We start from the raw sequence: 20,153 nt of genomic DNA on the forward strand, positions 1-20,153 counted from the left end.
TAGTAGTAGCAGTAGTAGTAGTAGTAGTAGTAGTAGCAGTAGCAGTAGTAGTAGTAGTAGTAGTAGTAGTACTAGTAGTAGCAGTAGTAGTAGTAGTAGTAGTAGTAGTAGTAGCAGTAGTAGTAGTAGTAGTAGCTGAAATTAAGTCTGAATTACATATATTATTTAAACTTTTAGTTCACATTGTTTGTACAATCCTCCACTTGAACCTTGTAGAAAACGATCATGTTTTTTTGGCAACAGAGCAAAACTTCACTGGCCGGAATAACAATCTATTCTAGTGAAATAAAAATATAATTCTAACGATGATTAACCCATCGACTCAAAATGACCCAAATGATGCAGTTTGTGTAGGAGACGGTGTCAACAACACAAGAAAGAAAACAACTCCGTGACACGTGTTCTAAACAGAAATATGTGTTTTTGCAGATGAACTCTTCGACCCGACGAGCTGCTGAGTCACTGCTGAATTCATAATAGTCAGAATACTTTTTAAATCAAGTATTTAGCGTTTTTAAACTCTCCACTGGGCGCTCTGGAAACCCACGGCAACACAATCGAGCTACGGAGCTGCTCAATGGCTAAATCCGCCATCTCGCCGTGACTCCAGAGGAAGAAAATGTGGCAAAATTATTCCTGTTCACGTTCAAACAAACACGAGGGAAAAATGACATGAAAATAACGCACTAAACTGTAAATCTGAGGTAAATTACTGTATTTTCCGGACTATAAGTCGCACCTTTTTTCATAGTTTTGGCCGGGGTGCGACTTATACTTATATTTATACTTATATACTTATACTCCAGAGCGACTTATATGTGATATTATTTGTTATTTTCACACTTTCAACCACATTTCATACTCCAGTGCGACTTTTATGTTTTTTTTCTTCTATTATGCATTTTTTGGCTGGTAAGACTTATACTCCATACTAAATAAAGTTGGATTGTGAAGTACAGATTACGCTCTCTTATAAACAGAACGCTCTTATTCTCTTGAGTATCTTTAAAAACTTGCAAACCGTTAAATAAATTAACATGTCGGTCAAACTGGAGCAGGTCTGGTCGAGCCTTGACCTTCCCCGCGGCCGTCCTCTGCCGTCCGTTGCCCCGGCGACAGGTGTTTGCTCCTCTCTGCACCGGGGCTCACGTTCAGGAGTCGCCAAATGTCACCTTCTGTCGGGGATCGGCACTCACTGCGGTCTGCGGAGGACGCGGCGTTATTGCGCGGGGGCCTGTAGCGGGCGCTGACCAGATTTGCCCGTCGCCGTGGTGATGGAGGAAGAGATTGGAGCCGACGTGAGCCGGTCTAATTGTGGGCCACGCGGGGCTCCGGCTCACTAATGCAGCGCTGATGCATCGGGCCAAATAAATAAAGCTGACGTTCTGGGGACTTTGGAAAGCAAACGTGATTCTGTGATGCTAACGTGACTGTGTGTCATGCTAACGGACTGTGTCATGCTAACGGACTATGTCATGCTAACATGACTCTGTATCATGCTAACGTACTGTGTCATGCTAATATGACTCTGTATCATGCTAACGTGACTCTGTGTCATGCTAACGTGAATGTGTGTCATGCTAACGGACTGTGTGTCATGCTAACGTGACTGTGTGTCATGCTAATGTACTGTGTCATGCTAACATGACTCTGTATCATGCTAACGTACTGTGTCATGCTAATATGACTCTGTATCATGCTAACGTGACTGTGTGTCATGCTAACGTGAATGTGTGTCATGCTAACGGACTGTGTGTCATGCTAACGTGACTGTGTGTCATGCTAATGTACTGTGTCATGCTAATATGACTCTGTATCATGCTAACGTGACTCTGTGTCATGCTAACGTGACTGTGTGTCATGCTAACGTGACTGTGTGTCATGCTAACGTGAATGTGTGTCATGCTAACGGACTGTGTGTCATGCTAACGTGACTGTGTGTCATGCTAACGGACTGTGTGTCATGCTAACATGACTCTGTGTCATGCTAACGTGACTCTGTGTCATGCTAACGTGACTGTGTGTCATGCTAACGTGACTCTGTGTCATGCTAACGTGACTGTGTGTCATGCTAACGTGACTGTGTGTCATGCTAACGTGACTGTGTGTCATGCTAATATGACTCTGTATCATGCTAACGTGTCTCTGTATCATGCTAACGTGTCTCTGTATCATGCTAACGTGTCTCTGTGTCATGCTAACGTACTGTGTCATGCTAACGTGACTCTGTATCATGCTAACGTGAGTCTGTGTCATGCTAACGTGAGTCTGTGTCAAGCTAACGTGACTCTGTGTCACGCTGATGTGACGTGTCATGCTAATGTGACGTGTCATGCTAATTTGACGTGTCATGCTAATGTAACTGTGTCATGCTAACGCCGCGATCGCTCGGACCAGGAAAACACAAACAGATGCAGTTTAATGTCACTGGATTATGGCCCTGAACTAGCAGCATTTGCATCATCGTCATAATGAAATATCATTAAAACATGAAAAGGTCACGTACGGGATTAGATTAAATACAATCTGAAAACGCTCCAGTAAACACATCCTGAGGCTCGACACGTCCTGTGTTCACGTACGATCTCGTGTCCTGGGATCGTCCTGTGGTTCATAAATATTGGACAGATCAATAAAGCTCTGCAGACAATGTTTGACGTCACCGTGACGACACTGGATTTCAGAACTGTGAACTTGGGCCTCAGAACTCCTGCCATGGACACAGTAAACAGCTGTAGACGTTTGGTTTGTTTACGCCTTTATCTTTTTACATTTCCTTTACTTTTTGTTAATTGTTTAGATGGTGGTCCATGGCGTTGTCTCTGGTCTGGTTCTTTTTGTAGTAATTGTCTTGATGAAATGACACATTTGTGATCCACAGTTGTAAAGATCACTAAAAACATGTACAATAGGCTCCTCCCACTGAAAAAATACAATAGGCTCCTCCCACTAAAAACATGTTGTTGTTGTTGTTGTTTTATGGCGGTTGGCATCCGAGTGTTGCATTACCGCCAGACTTTATTCCTTAGACTGTTGTTGCTGTTGTTACTGTTTTATGGCAGTCGACAGCCGAGTGTCGCACCACCGCCAGACCCCACTCCCCAGACACAACAGGTTCCACCTTTTAAAACATGTACAATAGGCTCCTCCCAATAAAACATGTAAAATAAGCTCCACCCTTTAAAACATGTACAACAAGCTCCTCCCACAAAAAATATGTACAACAAGCTCCTCCCACAAAAAACATGTACAAAAGGCTCCATCCAAAATACTTTTTTGCCTGCCATAAAACAATGACAACAGCAACAACAGTCTAAGGAATAAAGTCTGGCGGTAATGCAACACTCGGATGCCAACCGCCATAAAACAACAACAACAACAACAACTTTTTTGCACTTCCAAAGCAATGGAATAAGAATTTTTAAGGACTACGACAAAGTCTGAGAGGAGGAAGAACTTCTATAGGATACAATGACAAAGGCATCTCATGACCTCTTGGGCTTTGTCAAAGCACTGTCAGAACAACTTTTAGGACTACGACAAAGTCTGAGGAATAAAGTCTGGCGGTAATGCAACACTCGGATGCCAACCGCCATAAAACAACAACAACAACTTTTTTGCAATAGGCTCCTCCCAATAACCAGGTTTAGTTCCTCCTGATGCTAAACCAGACGCTACATGCTAAACCAGACGCTACAGGCTAAACCAGACGCTACAGGCTAAACCAGACACTACATTCCAAACCAGACGCTATATGCTAAACCAGACGCTACATGCTAACCCAGACGCTACATGCTAACCCAGACTCTACATGCTAAACCAGACGCTACAGGCTAAACCAGACACTACATGCTAAACCAGACGCTATATGCTAAACCAGACGCTACAGGCTAAACCAGACGCTACATGCTAAACCAGACGCTATATGCTAAACCAGACGCTACATGCTAACCCAGACGCTACATGCTAACCCAGACTCTACATGCTAAACCAGACGCTATATGCTAACCCAGACGCTACATGCTAACCCAGACTCTACATGCTAAACCAGACGCTATATGCTAAACCAGACGCTACATGCTAAACCAGACGCTACAGGCTAAACCAGACGCTACAGGCTAAACCAGACGCTACAGGCTAAACCAGACGCTACATGCTGAACCAGACGCTGCAGGCAGAACTCTTTTCAGATGTATTTTTAATCAAAGTGCATATAAGCTTTGACGTGGAAACAACAACCGACATATGTTTTATTATTGACTTGAATCCACTTTGAACGAGATGCTGTTTGTTTCTCCCACAGAGACAAAGATCAATCCTTAAATCGCGCCGACACGTCACGCTCTTGTTCCATCTCCACAGATCCAACAGACAGAGCGGTTGTTTTATTAACGTTTTGACAAAAAAGACATAAATGAGGCAAGGTTTGAATATTTACATTACAATTTTTCTGACAGATCGAGTCACTTTATTCAACACTGTCAACGAAACGATGCAAGAAACGGAAACCTGGCTCCAGCGCTTTATGTTTCTGTCATAAATATGTGACATTTTGGACATTTTTACACATTCAATGCTTTATTTATTATACATTTATACATGAAAACACACAGGTCGTATTTCTCTCTATATCTAAGTTGTTTTTTCATATTGTGTCTCATCTTAAGAAGTTAAAGGTGCATTATGTAACTAAGTGGAGCATCTGCGGCTCGTTTCCATGGAGACAGACCCAGTCATTGAGGTGACATCTGGTTTAAGTTGGAGGAAACTCATTTTAACCACGGCTTCAGCAGAAATGAGAGAGAGAGAGAGAGAGAGCGCCCTCACCAGCACGGAGGCCGTATTACACGTGTCTCCGGCAGCTGCAGGTTTGGCCCCGGACGGATTTCAGGCATCGATGTGGAACGCCGGCCCGCGAAAAAGTGCCGTTAAAATGGCTCCTCCTCCTTGGCGCTCCTCCTCCCTGGCGGCCCTCCTCCTGGCGGCTCTCCACCCCGTCGCTCCTCCCTGGCCCTCCTCTTCCCTGGCGCTCCTCCTCCTCCCTGTAACTCCTCCTCCCAGGCGCTCCTCCTCCCTGTCAGCTCCCCTCCCTGGCCCTCCTCCTCGCCTGACGCTCCTCCTGTCCTCGCCTGACGCTCCTCCTCCTTGGCGCTCCTCCTGTCCTTGCCTGGCGCTCCTCCTGTCCTCACCTGGCGCTCCTCCTGTCCTCGCCTGTCGCTCCTCCCGTCCTCGCCTGTCGCTCCTCCTCCTTGGCGCTCCTCCTGTCCTCGCCTGGCGCTCCTCCTGTCCTCACCTGGCGCTCCTCCTGTCCTCGCCTGTCGCTCCTCCTGTCCTCGCCTGTCGCTCCTCCTGTCCTCGCCTGGCGCTCCTCCTGTCCTCGCCTGTCGTTCCTCCTGTCCTCGCCTGGCGCTCCTCCTGTCCTCGCCTGGCGCGCCTCCTGTCCTCGCCTGTCGCTCCTCCTGTCCTCGCCTGGCGCTCCTCCTGTCCTCGCCTGGCGCTCCTCCTGTCCTCGCCTGGCGCTCCTCCTGTCCTCGCCTGTCGCTCCTCCTGTCCTCGCCTGGCGCTCCTCCTGTCCTCGCCTGTCGCTCCTGCTGTCCTCGCCTGGCGCTCCTTCCGTCCTCGCCTGACACTCCTCCTCCCAGGCGCTCCTCCTCCCTGTCACTTCCCCTCCCTGGCCCTCCTCCTCGCCTGGCGCCCCTCCTGTTCTCGCCTGACACTCCTCCTCCTTGGAGCTCCTCCTGTCCTCGCCTGGCGCTCCTCCTGTCCTCCCGTGGCCTCTCTTTCCACACGTGTGCCCACATGTTGGTAGGATAAGATACTCCTCCCGTGGGGCCTCCTCCCGTGGCCTCTCCTCCCACATGTTGGTAGGATAAGATACTCCTCCGTGGCGCCTCCTCCCGTGGCCTCTCCTCCCACATGTTGGTAGGATAAGATACTCCTCCCGTGGGGCCTCCTCCCGTGGCCTCTCCTCCCACATGTTGGTAGGATAAGATACTCCTCCCGTGGGGCCTCCTCCCGTGGCCTCTCCTCCCACATGTTGGTAGGATAAGATACTCCTCCGTGGCGCCTCCTCCCGTGGCCTCTCCTCCCACATGTTGGTAGGATAAGATACTCCTCCGTGGGGCCTCCTCCCGTGGCCTCTCCTCCCACATGTTGGTAGGATAAGATACTCCTCCGTGGGGCCTCCTCCCGTGGCCTCTCCTCCCACATGTTGGTAGGATAAGATACTCCTCCGTGGCGCCTCCTCCCGTGGCCTCTCCTCCCACATGTTGGTAGGATAAGATACTCCTCCGTGGGGCCTCCTCCCGTGGCCTCTCCTCCCACATGTTGGTAGGATAAGATACTCCTCCGTGGCGCCTCCTCCCGTGGCCTCTCCTCCCACATGTTGGTAGGATAAGATACTCCTCCGTGGCGCCTCCTCCCGTGGCCTCTCCTCCCACATGTTGGTAGGATAAGATACTCCTCCGTGGCGCCTCCTCCCGTGGCCTCTCCTCCCACATGTTGGTAGGATAAGATACTCCTCCGTGGCGCCTCCTCCCGTGGCCTCTCCTCCCACATGTTGGTAGGATAAGATACTCTTGAGGGCGTCGCTCACTCTGACGTGTCACTTCTCTGTTTAGAGCGACCATCAGGGGTTTTTCAGAGCCAGTGACAGGACAATGCAGCGGCTAATGAAGTGTGATGAGGCTTATTGTGCTGAGAGCGCCTCGAGATCTCCCACTTAAATGTGTGTAAAAGTTTACTTTGCGAAACTCAGAAGACCACGCCCGATTAAGTAGAAATAGTTTGGATTTCGAGGCGTCGTTTTGTGACATCGACTCTCCAAAAGAGCAAAACAAAGCGAGTAAGATTTAAAATGTAACAGTAAAAATGCAGAAAAGGTCATAAAACGTGTTATTCCAGACACTTAAATGACACATAATATGCAGAAATGTATGAACAAACTGTTTTGAATATGTTGTTTTGGAGCATTTCCTTGACATATAATGTAAAAAGGTCAGAATGAATAAATAAATATATAAATAATGTGTCTTATGTCCATTTTTAACCATGTGATAACTATGTTCACTGATCAGAAACACAATTGCTTCAGCCACATTTGATTCTTTAATCCCGTTAACGAGCCACTTTGGTTCTGAGCCTTTGTTTTTGAGTCCGTTCTGAGCATTTCTGCCTCGAATCGCGTTCATTACAACTGCGTGTTTAGGACAAGATCACCAGATTCAGAGTACAAAGACGAGTAAAGTCGACAATACAAAATAAATGAACCAGAAATATTAATGGTTCAAGTCTTTACAACTAAAAATGAGCAACACATTTGAATTCCCAGGGTAGAAACTGTTGTCCTAATCAACACGTCTGGTTGTATTTTGACTACACAGACATACACAACATCTGCCTTCTGCTAACATTTGTGAAACGTTTTAAAAAGTCTAAATGTACAATAGACTTGTTTTGACTTGTCGACTACGAAGACAAAATCTAGTCGTGGCCCTAAATATTGTTTTTGTGTTATTCATTGTGTCTCGTGAGCCACTTTTCACACTTTACTTTCAGAATACTATCAGATGTACCATATTTTCCGGACTATATGAATCAGAACGTGTCTCAGAATAAAGAATACCGTATTTTCCGCACCTTTTTTCATAGTTTTGGCCGGGGTGCAACTTATACTTACATTTATACTTATATACTTAAACTCCAGTGCGACTTATATATGTTTTTTTCTTTCACAAAGACCGACTCCGATCGCTCCGATATTCAGCCGTACCATAAACGATCTCTTGTAATTCTCCCGACCTCAAACCGGCTCGGATCCGGCCCCTCTGAGACGTCGCCGACGCTGAACTCCGCAGAATAAAGCCGTTAAATCTGTGCCTTTTCCTCCCGTACGTAAAACGCTCAGATCCCGCCGAGCGCCGCTTCACGACGACAGGACTCGAGTGGGACTAATTGAAGGTGTGGGCACAGTACCAGACAAGACAATTAGGGGGCCGGCGTCTTCCCGCTGCTCGCCCTTCACTTGCGAGTCAGGTTCTCTCTGGTTTTCGGGGGTAATTTTGTCGAGGTAAATGTACTCGGCGACGCGACCGGGCGAAGGGAATGGGAAGTGACTAACGGAGCCGGTCGGTCTTGATAAAGAGAGAAAGAGAAAGAGGAGAGGGGTTTTTCAGGCGTGATGAAATCTTTGCAGCAGCAGCGTGCCCACACACTTCTCACGGCGCATTAGGAGCGATGCCAGAGTAAATATGTGCATTCAGGTCGGGTTAGGGTCTATTAAACCCACTATTTACACTCGCTGGGGTCTTTTTGACAGACTTTCACTGTGCACCGCGTTTTAAGGTGCAGCCGACGACGTTTGGAACACATTTGAGGCAGATTATGGTGGAAATATGGCGATTGAAGAGAGAATATTTACAAATGAAAAGTGTTTATTTGATGAAAATGTAAAATTTTGCATTCATTTTTGACAGTTTGAATTAATATTTCTGCCGTCTTTGTCACAAAAAGGTCGTTTTGTAGGTGTTTTTAGAGTATGTGCAGTCCATAACCGTTATGATGATCAAAATATGATTCCAGTCACAATTGGTAGATTCATTGTTGCAGCTTTATTCTGTATTGCCGTATTTTCTGGAGTATAAGTCGCACCAGCCAAAAACATGCACAATAGAGAAGAAAAGAACATATATAAGTGGCACTGGCGTATGAAATGCGTTTGCAAGTGTGAAAATAACAAATGATATCACATATGAGTAGTATAAGTATATAAATATAAGTGTAATTTGCACCCAGGCCAAAACTATGAAAAAAGGACTTATAGTCAGGAAAATACGGTAATCTTTATTCTGCATAATCTTACACGTTCCTATTCATAAACTCATAATTACTGCTCATTATTATACATATACGTTAAGTACAAACTACATTTCTCTTAATCATGTTTTAACATTGTTCCCTAAACAAGTTTTTACCTTAATTTACGCGTCTCTCGTCGATCTCAAAGGTCAAAGGTCAAAATCCAAATGTCTCCTGTGCTGTTTTAATAACTCCATAAATCATCATCAGACTGAGCCTTTCTGACACAAATCATCTTCATTACAACTGTGTGCTTACATCAGCATGTCGGGGCAAGCTAGCTTTTGTTTATTTCTCCATGTTAATTCCCTTTGCTGCCAGTAGATGGAGTGCTAATGCCAAATCCTGACGAGGGAACGCCTGACAGAGAGAAATTCATGTGTCGTTTTCAATGCACACATCATTCTAAGTTCTAAAACGTCAGAAACTAAAGCAAAGACAATCGAAAGCACGTTTAAAGGCCAAAAACAACACAAAGAATGTAGAATATGTGTCCTTTAAACATGGTTTCAGATGTTCCTACACTTCCTCCTGTAATATCCCCCTTTTTCTCCTATAATATCCCCCGTTTTCTCACCTCGCAACCTCAGAACTCTGCAAACTAAACGTGTAAGTGAAAGTGTAGAGCGCGAGCTAACGAGCCGTCCTTATGTAGGCCACGGTCATCACACCTTTACACGAGGCCAGACCAGGATGTAGAGACCAGGATGTAGAGACCAGGATGTAGAGATCGGGATGCAGAGACCGGGATGTAGAGACCGGGATGTAGAGACCAGGATGTAGAGACTAGGATGTAGAGACCGGGATGTAGAGACCGGGATGTAGAGACCAGGATGTAGAGACCAGGATGTAGAGACCAGGATGTAGAGACTAGGATGTAGAGACCGGGATGTAGAGACCGGGATGTAGAGACCAGGATGTAGAGACCAGGATGTAGAGACCAGGATGTAGTTAGAAACGAGATGCACTGGTGAAATGCATCGGCGAAAAGTGTCAGCGCTCCAGTCTGTGTGTGGCAGGACGGCCCAATTATAGAGCCCAGAGCTGTGAGCAAACATGGGACAGAAGAGGGAGAGAGGGAGAGAGAGAGAGAGAGAGAGAGGGAGAGAGAGAGAGAGAGAGAGAGAGAGAGAGAGAGAGAGGGGGGAGAGAGCGAGGGAGACAAACAGCACGTGAAAAAAACTGGCAAAAACATTTTTTTAAAAGACCAAATTATTTCAGATTTTCATAAATAACACACTTGATATATATGATATACTTACAACACAAACTGAAGTGTGGGGGAAATGACTACAAACGTTTGGGCCGTTTAAGATGATTTATTTGAACAAATAAACATAATAAAGAATAAGAGAAGTACAAAGTGTAAAGTAACTGGGACCAAAGTTGAGGCCAGAAACCAAAGGGGATTTACCTGGTGGAGCAGAGAGAAGTGAGTCTGAGCACAAACATCTGACTCAGGTGCCAGCGATCAGGCGGCCCCGCCCCTGCCGGCCATGGGGAGCCTCCCACAACAGGCAGGGGAGGGCCGTGACCCCTTCTATACTTACTTATACTTACCTTCAGTTACTGCATTGAGTCGATACTGTATTTAATGTGTGATAAAAATACATTCACTTTGGCTGCGTCGAGCGGAAAGACACGAAACCAAAGCGACATGAAGGCTCTCTCTCTCTCTCTTAAGCGTTTGTTTCGAGGCCTGACCGCTCGAGCACTCGCACCGGCGGGCGTCGTTGTTTTCGACACTCACAGTCGGCGGAGAAGACGTTTCCGAAGGCCGATCCGAGCCATTTCCCGGGAACGCGTCCAGTCGCGCTCCGGCCCATTTTGACGGCGTCTCTCTTTCCCCTTTCCCTTTGTCCCGAAGTTGGCGGTCGAGGCAGCGCGCGCCCCCGACCGTCCCGGCTCGACCCAATCCTATCGGACGCCGCCAACAGCGAAGAAAGCGGTTGGCGCGAGGGAGCAGTGAAGCGGCCGAGCCCGGAGACGTGCGGTCGCGTTGGCGCTCGCCGCGGTCTGACCTTTGAAAAATGGACAAGCGGCGCGGCGGTTTCGGACCTCGCACGGTAAAGACGGGCTTATGTCGACCGAAAGGTGGCCGGGCAGAGCCAGCGCGCGGCGGCGGGGAGCGGTTTTGGGTCGCCCGGGGAAAGGTCGGCGGCGGCGGGGGGTGTGGGAGCCAGATGCGTGTGTGGGCAGGTGACGGTGAGGAAAAGATTAGCCCGCACTGTGTGATTGTCAAACTTTTCACGTTCAAACGATCGAAGAGAGAATGTGTCGCCACGGATACGACGCCATCGGAGGAGAAATGGAGGGTAAAGTGGATAAAGTGGGCAAAAGTGCAAAATAACGGTCGAAATAAATGACTTTTTGCAGTGAGACAAGAGCAAACTAAACAAAGATTGGTGGATGGTGGAGTAAGGTATAATAAACAGGGAAGTTTAGTTTTGTTAGTTTCTCAGACCAGCTCCTTAGATTGAAAATTACTTTCAGATGGAAGGTCAAAGTGTCTTGATTTTTTTTTGATTTTTTTTTTTACATTTTTAAAAAGTTTAAAACATAAAAAGACAAAACTTCCTGTCGTCCAGAGAGCGACATTAAAAATAAAATTACAAATAGACATCAACCGACAAAGGAAACACAAACAGACACGACAAAAAGTCGGTCAAATTTGTCAAACATTTTCATTAATTATGTCTGAATGTCATTTTTTCATTTGTCTGATGTCTGTCCCCATGTCAGTCCAGTCTTTGATCGTTGGTGATGTTTGTGTCGTCCATTTCTTTGTGATTGCCTTTTTTCCTTCCGCCAAAAGTACGTTCCAAAGTTGTATCCATCTATTGTGTCCATGGCAGGAGTTTTGAGGCCCAGATACTTACAGTACATACAGTTCTAAAGTTCAGAGAGATGGAAATGTCTAAAACAGTCAGCAGAGCCTTGACCGCCTGTGAAACCAGCGGTCTTCTCGTCATAAACCCAACCCAAGCCTTGACCGTCTGTGAAACCAGCGGTCTTCTCGTCATAAACCCAACCCAAGCCTTGACCGCCTGTGAAACCAGCGGTCTTCTCGTCATAAACCCAACCCAAGCCTTGACCGCCTGTGAAACCAGCGGTCTTCTCGTCATAAACCCAACCCAAGCCTTGACCGTCTGTGAAACCAGCGGTCTTCTCTTCATAAACCCAACCCAAGCCTTGACCGTCTGTGAAACCAGCGGTCTTCTCTTCATAAACCCAACCCAAGCCTTGACCGCCTGTGAAACCAGCGGTCTTCTCTTCATAAACCCAACCCAAGCCTTGACCGTCTGTGAAACCAGCGATCTTCTCTTCATAAACCCAACCCAAGCCTTGACCGTCTGTGAAACCAGCGATCTTCTCTTCATAAACCCAACCCAAGCCTTGACCGTCTGTGAAACCAGCGATCTTCTCTTCATAAACCCAACCCAAGCCTTGACCGCCTGTGAAACCAGCGGTCTTCTCTTCATAAACCCAACCCAAGCCTTGACCGCCTGTGAAACCAGCGATCTTCTCGTCATATACCCAACCCAAGCCTTGACCGCCTGTGAAACCAGCGGTCTTCTCGTCATATACCCAACCCAAGCCTTGACCGCCTGTGAAACCAGCGGTCTTCTCTTCATAAACCCAACCCAAGCCTTGACCGCCTGTGAAACCAGCGGTCTTCTCGTCATAAACCCAAGCCCGGTCCGCCATGTTAAATCACTCGCCAGTCAAAGAAATCCAATCCAAGTCGACAGATCTGATCGATTCTTAAGCAGAAAGCCTCAGATCTAGCGCTAATGCTAACAGATCAATTTGTATTCATAAACCTCCCAAGCCTTGACCGTTGTTGACCCGACAGGTGAGACGTTTCAGGCTTTAGAGACCAGTTTCTCTTTGTTTACACGCCGCAAAAAATAAACGCTGACTAAGGAATCCCCCTGTGCGCCGCTGCTTATCGTTTAGCTCAGCGCCTATACACAAATAGCAGGAAATAACTAAATGTTTTATGCATCTGGTTACCAGGGGAAACTGTAGCCGTCGCTGATAAATATTCCATTACAGAGATAAGCTGGCAGCACCGAGAGCGAAGGCTTACAAAGAAATATATACGCGCTTTATTTAGTTGTTCTTTTTTGCGTTTGAAGCCAATGTAAGCGGCGGAAATGTAAAGTTATATATATTTTGGGAGAAAAACACAGAGAAGTGGCAGCAAACAAAGACTTACGTGTTTGAAATGTCTAAAACTCTGAGAACGAGAAACTAAATCGAATGCAGACTCACAGATCTGACATTTTTAGACATTTTAAAGTTGCACGAGGTAACTTTACGGGGTCTGATGGTCGCCATGGAGATGTTCCGGAGCGTGACATCGACCTTGTCCATTTTGTCTCATTGCGACCTGACCTGTAACCTCGCCGGAGTCACCTTTCCGTCTCCATGGCGATAGAGACGTTTAAAGTCATAGCCCTGGGTATTTCCGTGGTGTAAAACTATCATTTATATTTAAGTAAACATATAAATACACCAGATGAAGTAAACATTTCAAAACCATTAAAACTTTTTTTTTACGCGCGATCAACACATTTGTTTTATTTATGTTGTATCATGTTTTTTTTTTTTTGTGTGTAAATTTCTTAAGTTGAAAAAAAAAAAAAAATCCTGTGTTCCGCTGCCTGAAGAGGAATGTGGGTGAGTTTGTGTAGTCAATTTAAACAGCAGAATTTGGGGAAAACTATAACAAATATACATATTGGCCAAAAATATATGCAGAGATGAACGGGTTCTCTGGATTTGGAACAATCGCGAGCGTGAAAAAAAACATTAAAGGGCTCCCAAAATAAGTAGGACCCCACAGCAAACCTTCAAGAGTTATATCAATTAAAATAAGTAGTTTAATGTTTTATGTACCGTATTTTCCGGAGTATAAGTCGCACCAGCCACAAAATGGATAATAGAGAAGAAAAAAACATATATAAGTCGCACTGGAGTATAAGTCGCATTTTTGGAGGAAATTTACTTAAGACCGAGAACAGACATTTCCTCTGTAAATGCAGTTTAAAATAATAACAGATGAGAGAACATGGTGAATAGGTGTACGTATGCTAACGCTAACACCTTCAGCTACATGACGTATGCTAACGCTAACACCTTCAGCTACATGACGTATGCTAACGCTAACACCTTCAGCTACATGACGTATGCTAACGCTAACACCTTTAGCTACATGACGTATGCTAACGCTAACACCTTCAGCTACATGAAATATGCTAACGCTAACACCTTCAGCTACATGACGTATGCTAACGCTAACACCTTCAGCTACATGACGTATGCTAACGCTAACACCTTCAGCTACATGACGTATGCTAACGCTAACACCTTCAGCTACATGACGTATGCTAATGCTAACACCTTCAGCTACATGACATATGCTAACGCTAACACCTTTAGCTACATGACGTATGCTAACGCTAACACCTTCAGCTACATGACGTATGCTAACGCTAACACCTTTAGCTACATGACGTATGCTAACGCTAACACCTTTAGCTACATGACGTATGCTAACGCTAACACCTTCAGCTACATGACGTATGCTAACGCTAACACCTTTAGCTACATGACGTATGCTAACGCTAACACCTTCAGCTACATGACGTATGCTAACGCTAACACCTTCAGCTACATGACGTATGCTAACGCTAACACCTTCAGCTACATGACGTATGCTAACGCTAACACCTTCAGCTACATGACGTATGCTAACGCTAACACCTTTAGCTACATGACGTATGCTAACGCTAACACCTTCAGCTACATGACGTATGCTAACGCTAACACCTTCAGCTACATGACATATGCTAAGGCTAACACCTTTAGCTACATGACGTATGCTAACCCTAACACCTTCAGCTACATGACGTATGCTAACGCTAACACCTTCAGCTACATGACATATGCTAACGCTAACACCTTTAGCTACATGACGTATGCTAACGCTAACACCTTCAGCTACATGACGTATGCTAACGCTAACACCTTCAGCTACATGACGTATGCTAACACTAACACCTTCAGCTACATGACGTATGCTAACGCTAACACCTTCAGCTACATGAGGCACAGACAGAACTGTGGTAAGTGTCTGGTATGTTCACGTAACATATGAACAGTTATTCAGATAACTATAGCATAAAGAACATGCTAACAAGTTTAGCAAAGCATCAGTTTTACCCCAAATCACTAAATCCATTGAATTCTTCTTCCTCTGTGTCACTTCTAAACAACTCCACAAACTCCAGAGGAAGAGGAAGTGCAGATTCTTCTTCTGTGTCGCTCAGAGCCTAGAGCGCCCTCTTGTGGTGGTCAGTTTGAAAATAACAAATAATGTCACACATAAGTTACTCTGGAGTATGAATCGCTCCAAAACTATGAAAAAAGGTGTGACTTATAGTCCGGAAAATACGGTAATACAGTCGTAAGTCGTCTCTCTTAGATTTTGGCACATTTTGACATTATAAGTTCAGTGTCTCTGCGATCGCATCCACGTGAAGCTCAAACTAGCTCAACAGCTTCTCGGATTAGCTTGGAAAATGATTGCGTTCGATAATAATGATTAATATCGTCCGTTCCTCCGTACGCACCTATAAAAAACAAACTTCAACGCAAATACAAACCTGTTTCCACTTGAATTGGAGTGGGAAAGCGGTGGTCTTCTTATGTTCTTTGCACCGTGGATCATAGAATAAAATGTCTATATCTAGTGTACAAAAAAATCACGCTGTAATCCAAGCTTTGAACGCGATCCGTCTCCAAAAAGGCTTTTAATGCAATCAATGGCGAGCGAAGGCATCGATTCGCGCGCCGTTTTTAGACACCGCTCGGTCAAAAACGCTCCGAAACCGTCCGCGCGGCCACAGGTTAATTGCGCGCCGAGCCGAAGCCGCCCATTTGTTCCGAGAGACACTCCATCTGCCCGACCATTAGCTTAAAAACGGGCGATAAAAGCAGGTGGAGGTGATGCGGGACGCCGCGGTGTTAAGCCCTCTTCGGCGGCGCGCTCGTCGATCTCACGGACTTATAGATTTGCACTTGACCCCCGGCCGACGACGGGACTCTCACACGCTCCGATACTTTCCGTTAATGTGATTTTACGAGAGAGCGAGCGAGAGAGCGACCCGCGGGGGTTTTCATAATGGCGGCCTCGAATGTCCTGCTTTGTTTCGACTCGCGCAAAGCAAAACCGCTCGATTTCAAAAGCGACGGTTACGGCGGCGTTTCCTCATCGTTGGTTTCCTCACTGTTGGATTGTGTCCCGCGACTGAGGCTCGAGTGCTCAGGCAGTTTTCACCTATCCCCGCCCACGGCCCTTATTTCTTCACCTTTACATAACAGCGCACGCATTTGAGCACATGACACGTTTAAAAGACATTTAGAAAAACAGAAAGAACGAAAAAACATTTAAAAGACAGTTTTTTTCAGGATCTTTGTCTTTTCATAATTGAACGAAAACCCCGGATTGACACGCCCACGTTGCAATTATTTGAAAAGACTCTGTAAAGAGGCGGGGCTTAACAGTTCTGCAGTTTTAACAGGAAGTGGATGAACCCGTTTCTATTGCTAAGCAGTTTTAGATCAATATTGCAGTTTACAATGAACATAATGTACAATGATGATCTACTGATGTTACTGCTCAATACTATATTTAAAAAAAAAAAAAAATCTTCTTTAATATTAACAAATTAAAGCTAAAGAGGAACCAAAACGTGTACATATTTAAGACTGTTACACTATCAAACATATGACTCAAGTAGAAGTAGAAGTAAAGTTTCAAAGTTACTCCAGGAAATGAAATCATAATTTGAATGGTCCTGATTATCTGCAGTTATTTAAGTCCAGAACAAAGAACAAAATATCCCGTCTCATTATGAATAAAACCTGCCAACTCTGTGTTTGAGACCTCGACAAACACGTTCTGAAATGTGTGTGATTCTTGTGTTGATTTAACAGTTCAGATTTCACTTTGACGTGTTTGAAATGTGACAGATTCAAACTATTAAAGCAGAAATCGAATCGTAATCGTTTGTTAGAAAAAATTGCGACTGGATATTTGCCAAGATCGTTCAGCTCTAAAATGTAGGTCTGTAGGTCCACCACCATGTCAGATCTGTGGAGAGGTGAGCTCGTGCATGCATGTTTTTCTAGGTATTTCATTGCACCTGTAAAAAAAGAAGACATTATGCTTTTTGCCCCGTGTATTAAGTATTAAACGATAATAAACCTGGAGAATTACTTAACATTTTGTTGATTGTAGATGGCGATATTGTTCAAAGACATCGGTGGTCACACGTCACGTCTTGTGCCACCGGAGCGGCCCCGCCTTGACGCCAGAACGCTGAGAAAACGTTGAGTTGGAAAATTCACTTTTGGACATTAAAAAAACACAGTAATGTCAAATAGCGCCCCCTATAGTTCACAGCACCAGCCGCCACTGGAACTGAGCGCTCGGTGTTGAGCAGAAGCAGGTCAAGGACAAAGTGAGACAGAAAACCTTCAACTTTAAATCCACGTCATGGAAACAGGTGAAATGTCTGTGGTGAATCTGCAGATGTCGTGCTGTGGTCAGATGGTCGGAGACATAAAGACTGGACACTCCAGGTCTAAATGATCAGAGTCTGAAACATTTGTGGATTTGACTTTTGACCACAATGTTTTGAGCAAATCTAATTAAGTTTCTTTATGACAGAGGAAAATTTGGACAATTGACAGACGTTACAACCAGTGAACGTCCCAACAGCGCCCCCTGCTGCTGCTGCTCAGACTCTCAGGTGTGAATGACTCAGAGGAAGTGAAAGAGTTGAGTCAGTCTGCAGCCGGGCGTCGCACACGGAGGACACGGAGCTGTGAGTCGTGTGACTTTAGTTGAAATGGAGCAGATCTCTGCAGTGGAGGACTTCCTGACCTGTCCTGTGTGTCTGGAGACCTTTAAAGAGCCAGTGTCTCTGGGCTGTAACCACAGCTTCTGCTCCAGCTGTCTGCACCACTACTGGGACAAGAACAAGACCAACAACTGCCCCGTGTGTCGCAGGAAATCCTCTAAAGACCATCCAGGTGTGAACTTTGCTCTGAAAAAACTGAGTCTTTCCTTTTCAAAGAAGGAGCCGGCTCCAGCAGGAGAGAGGGAGAAGTTCTGCAGCTCACACCCAGAGCAGAGCCCTCTGTTCTGCCTGGACGAGTGTCGCCCTCTGTGTCCTGCATGTGAGTTCTCTCTTCACTCTGGACATAAGGTGGTGTCTGTGGACTCAGCCGTGAGTGAACTGAAGGAGCAGCTCCACTCACAGCTCCAGCCTTTGGCCCAGAGGAGAGAGCAGGCCTCAGCCTCACAGCGACAGCATGAGGAAATAAACCGTCACGCCCAGACACAGGTGAAGGAATGTGAGCGGCAGATCAGGGCGGAGTTTGAGCGGCTGCACCGGTTCCTCCAGCAGGAGGAGGAGTCTGTGCTCAGAGCGCTGAGAGAGGAGCAGAGCAGACAGGCCCAGACCATAGAACCACAGCTGCAGAAGATCAGGGAGGAACTGTCCACTCTGGAGCAGAACATCCTCACTGTGGAGGAGCAGCTGAAGAGACAGAGCATGGACTTTATCAGAGAGTACAGACACTCTCACAAAAGCACCCAGACTCTGCTCTCACAGCCCGGCCCAGAGCTGGGACCAGGACTCCTGATAAACCAGGCCAAAGTCCTGGGCAACATGGGCTTCAAGGCCTGGGACAAGATGAGGGCCCTGGTCCACTACAGTCCGGTCCTTCTGGACCCAAACACTGCAAACAGATATCTCTATCTGTCTGAGGATCTGAGGGGAGTGAGACGTGGAGACACTAAACAACAACAGATCCCTTTAAATCCAGAGAGATTCACTTACTATACCATTGTCCTGGGCTGTGAGGGCTTCAGCTACGGCTCACACCAGTGGGACGTGGAGGTCGGGGACCATCCGAGCTGGAGCATTGGTGTGGTCAAGGAGTCTGTCGACAGGAAGAGAGCGATAAAAGTTACTCCAGAATATGGATTCTGGTGTTTAGCTCTTGACAGTGGAAAATGTTGTTGGTAAAACAGTGAATCTAAAGCGAAGCCCTCAGAAGATCAGAGTCCGACTGGATTATGACAAAGGGAAAGTGTCTTTCTCTGACGCTGAGGACATGTCTCTGATCTGCTCTCATAAAGAAAGATTCACAGAGAAAATGTTCCCGTTTTTCTCTGTTGGTGAAGCTGGAGACGCTAAAACCAAAGAGATTAAAATATGTTCCACTGAAAGACTTAAAACCGACTAAAACTTAATCATTTACAGTTGTTTGATCCTCCAGAATGTTCTGGAGCCATTTTGTCTCAGTTTAATCTTTGTAAAATGTAAAAATGTAAATACTTTTCAATGTGTTAAATGTAAATGTTAAACTGCAAAAAATACAAAAACAACTTTACAAAATGTATCTAAAAAGTACATATGTTTCATTAAAATAAATGCTGTAAATAAACAGTTTTGTCACTAATTTTAAAACGTGGTTAAGTTGAAATATTTAGTTTTTATCTGAATAAACTTTTCCTTTTTGCTGCTGTTGAACTCTTGACATTTGTGTCTGATCCAGAGGTGGAAAGTAACAAAGTACTGAAGTAAAAGTACTGCACTTTTTCATGTATCTTTAGTTTACTTAAGTACATTTTACAGTGAATTCTTTTTACTTTTCCTTCACTACATTAAAAGCAGGTTTCTGTACTTTCTACTGCACTACATGTTTGAACAGGACTGAAAAGTAAAAAGTACTTTGTGAATGTTAAAAAAGAAAGCCTCAAACCAAATACAGTGTCGTGCGTCTAAATCGGGGGCGTTTTGAAACTTATACGGAGCAGAGGGCCACAAACAACCCGACAATTCAAAATGTTGCATTTGACATAGTTTTGATGCTTTTACACCTTTAATAAGACTTGGAACATTCATATTAGATTGATAAAACATCAAAATAATTTACATTTTCCAATTTTACAGTAAAAAGTACTACTTGTTTCTTGTTTGGACCAACTTAGCAGGAAGATGGGGCCCAACCAAAATGAGTTTGAGGGCCGCATTTGGCCCCCGGGCCGTAGTTTGGACATGCCTGGTCTAAAGGTTTTGACTTCACCTTCTGTTCTCAAGCAAACAAAATATACTGAAAAGAAACACGGATTGAAAATAAATGGATCAATTAAAAATAGTTCTGAAAAATCTGCTTTAAAAACTTTGACTTTGTGAAATGTTCCGGGCTCC

The 20,153-nt window shown here is 45.4% G+C and overlaps 1 pseudogene; it reads left to right on the forward strand.

Moving 5' to 3' along the window:
* Positions 1 to 17,726: 17,726 nt before the first annotated feature.
* LOC140364319 (E3 ubiquitin-protein ligase TRIM39-like) lies at positions 17,727 to 19,189 on the forward strand (annotated as a pseudogene).
* Positions 19,190 to 20,153: the final 964 nt, after the last annotated feature.

The sequence above is a fragment of the Eucyclogobius newberryi genome, unplaced genomic scaffold (genome assembly GCF_026437365.1).
Source record: "Eucyclogobius newberryi isolate DKJ021-1_F unplaced genomic scaffold, fEucNew1.0.hap1 SCAF_18, whole genome shotgun sequence".
Lineage (NCBI taxonomy): Eukaryota > Metazoa > Chordata > Actinopteri > Gobiiformes > Gobiidae > Eucyclogobius > Eucyclogobius newberryi.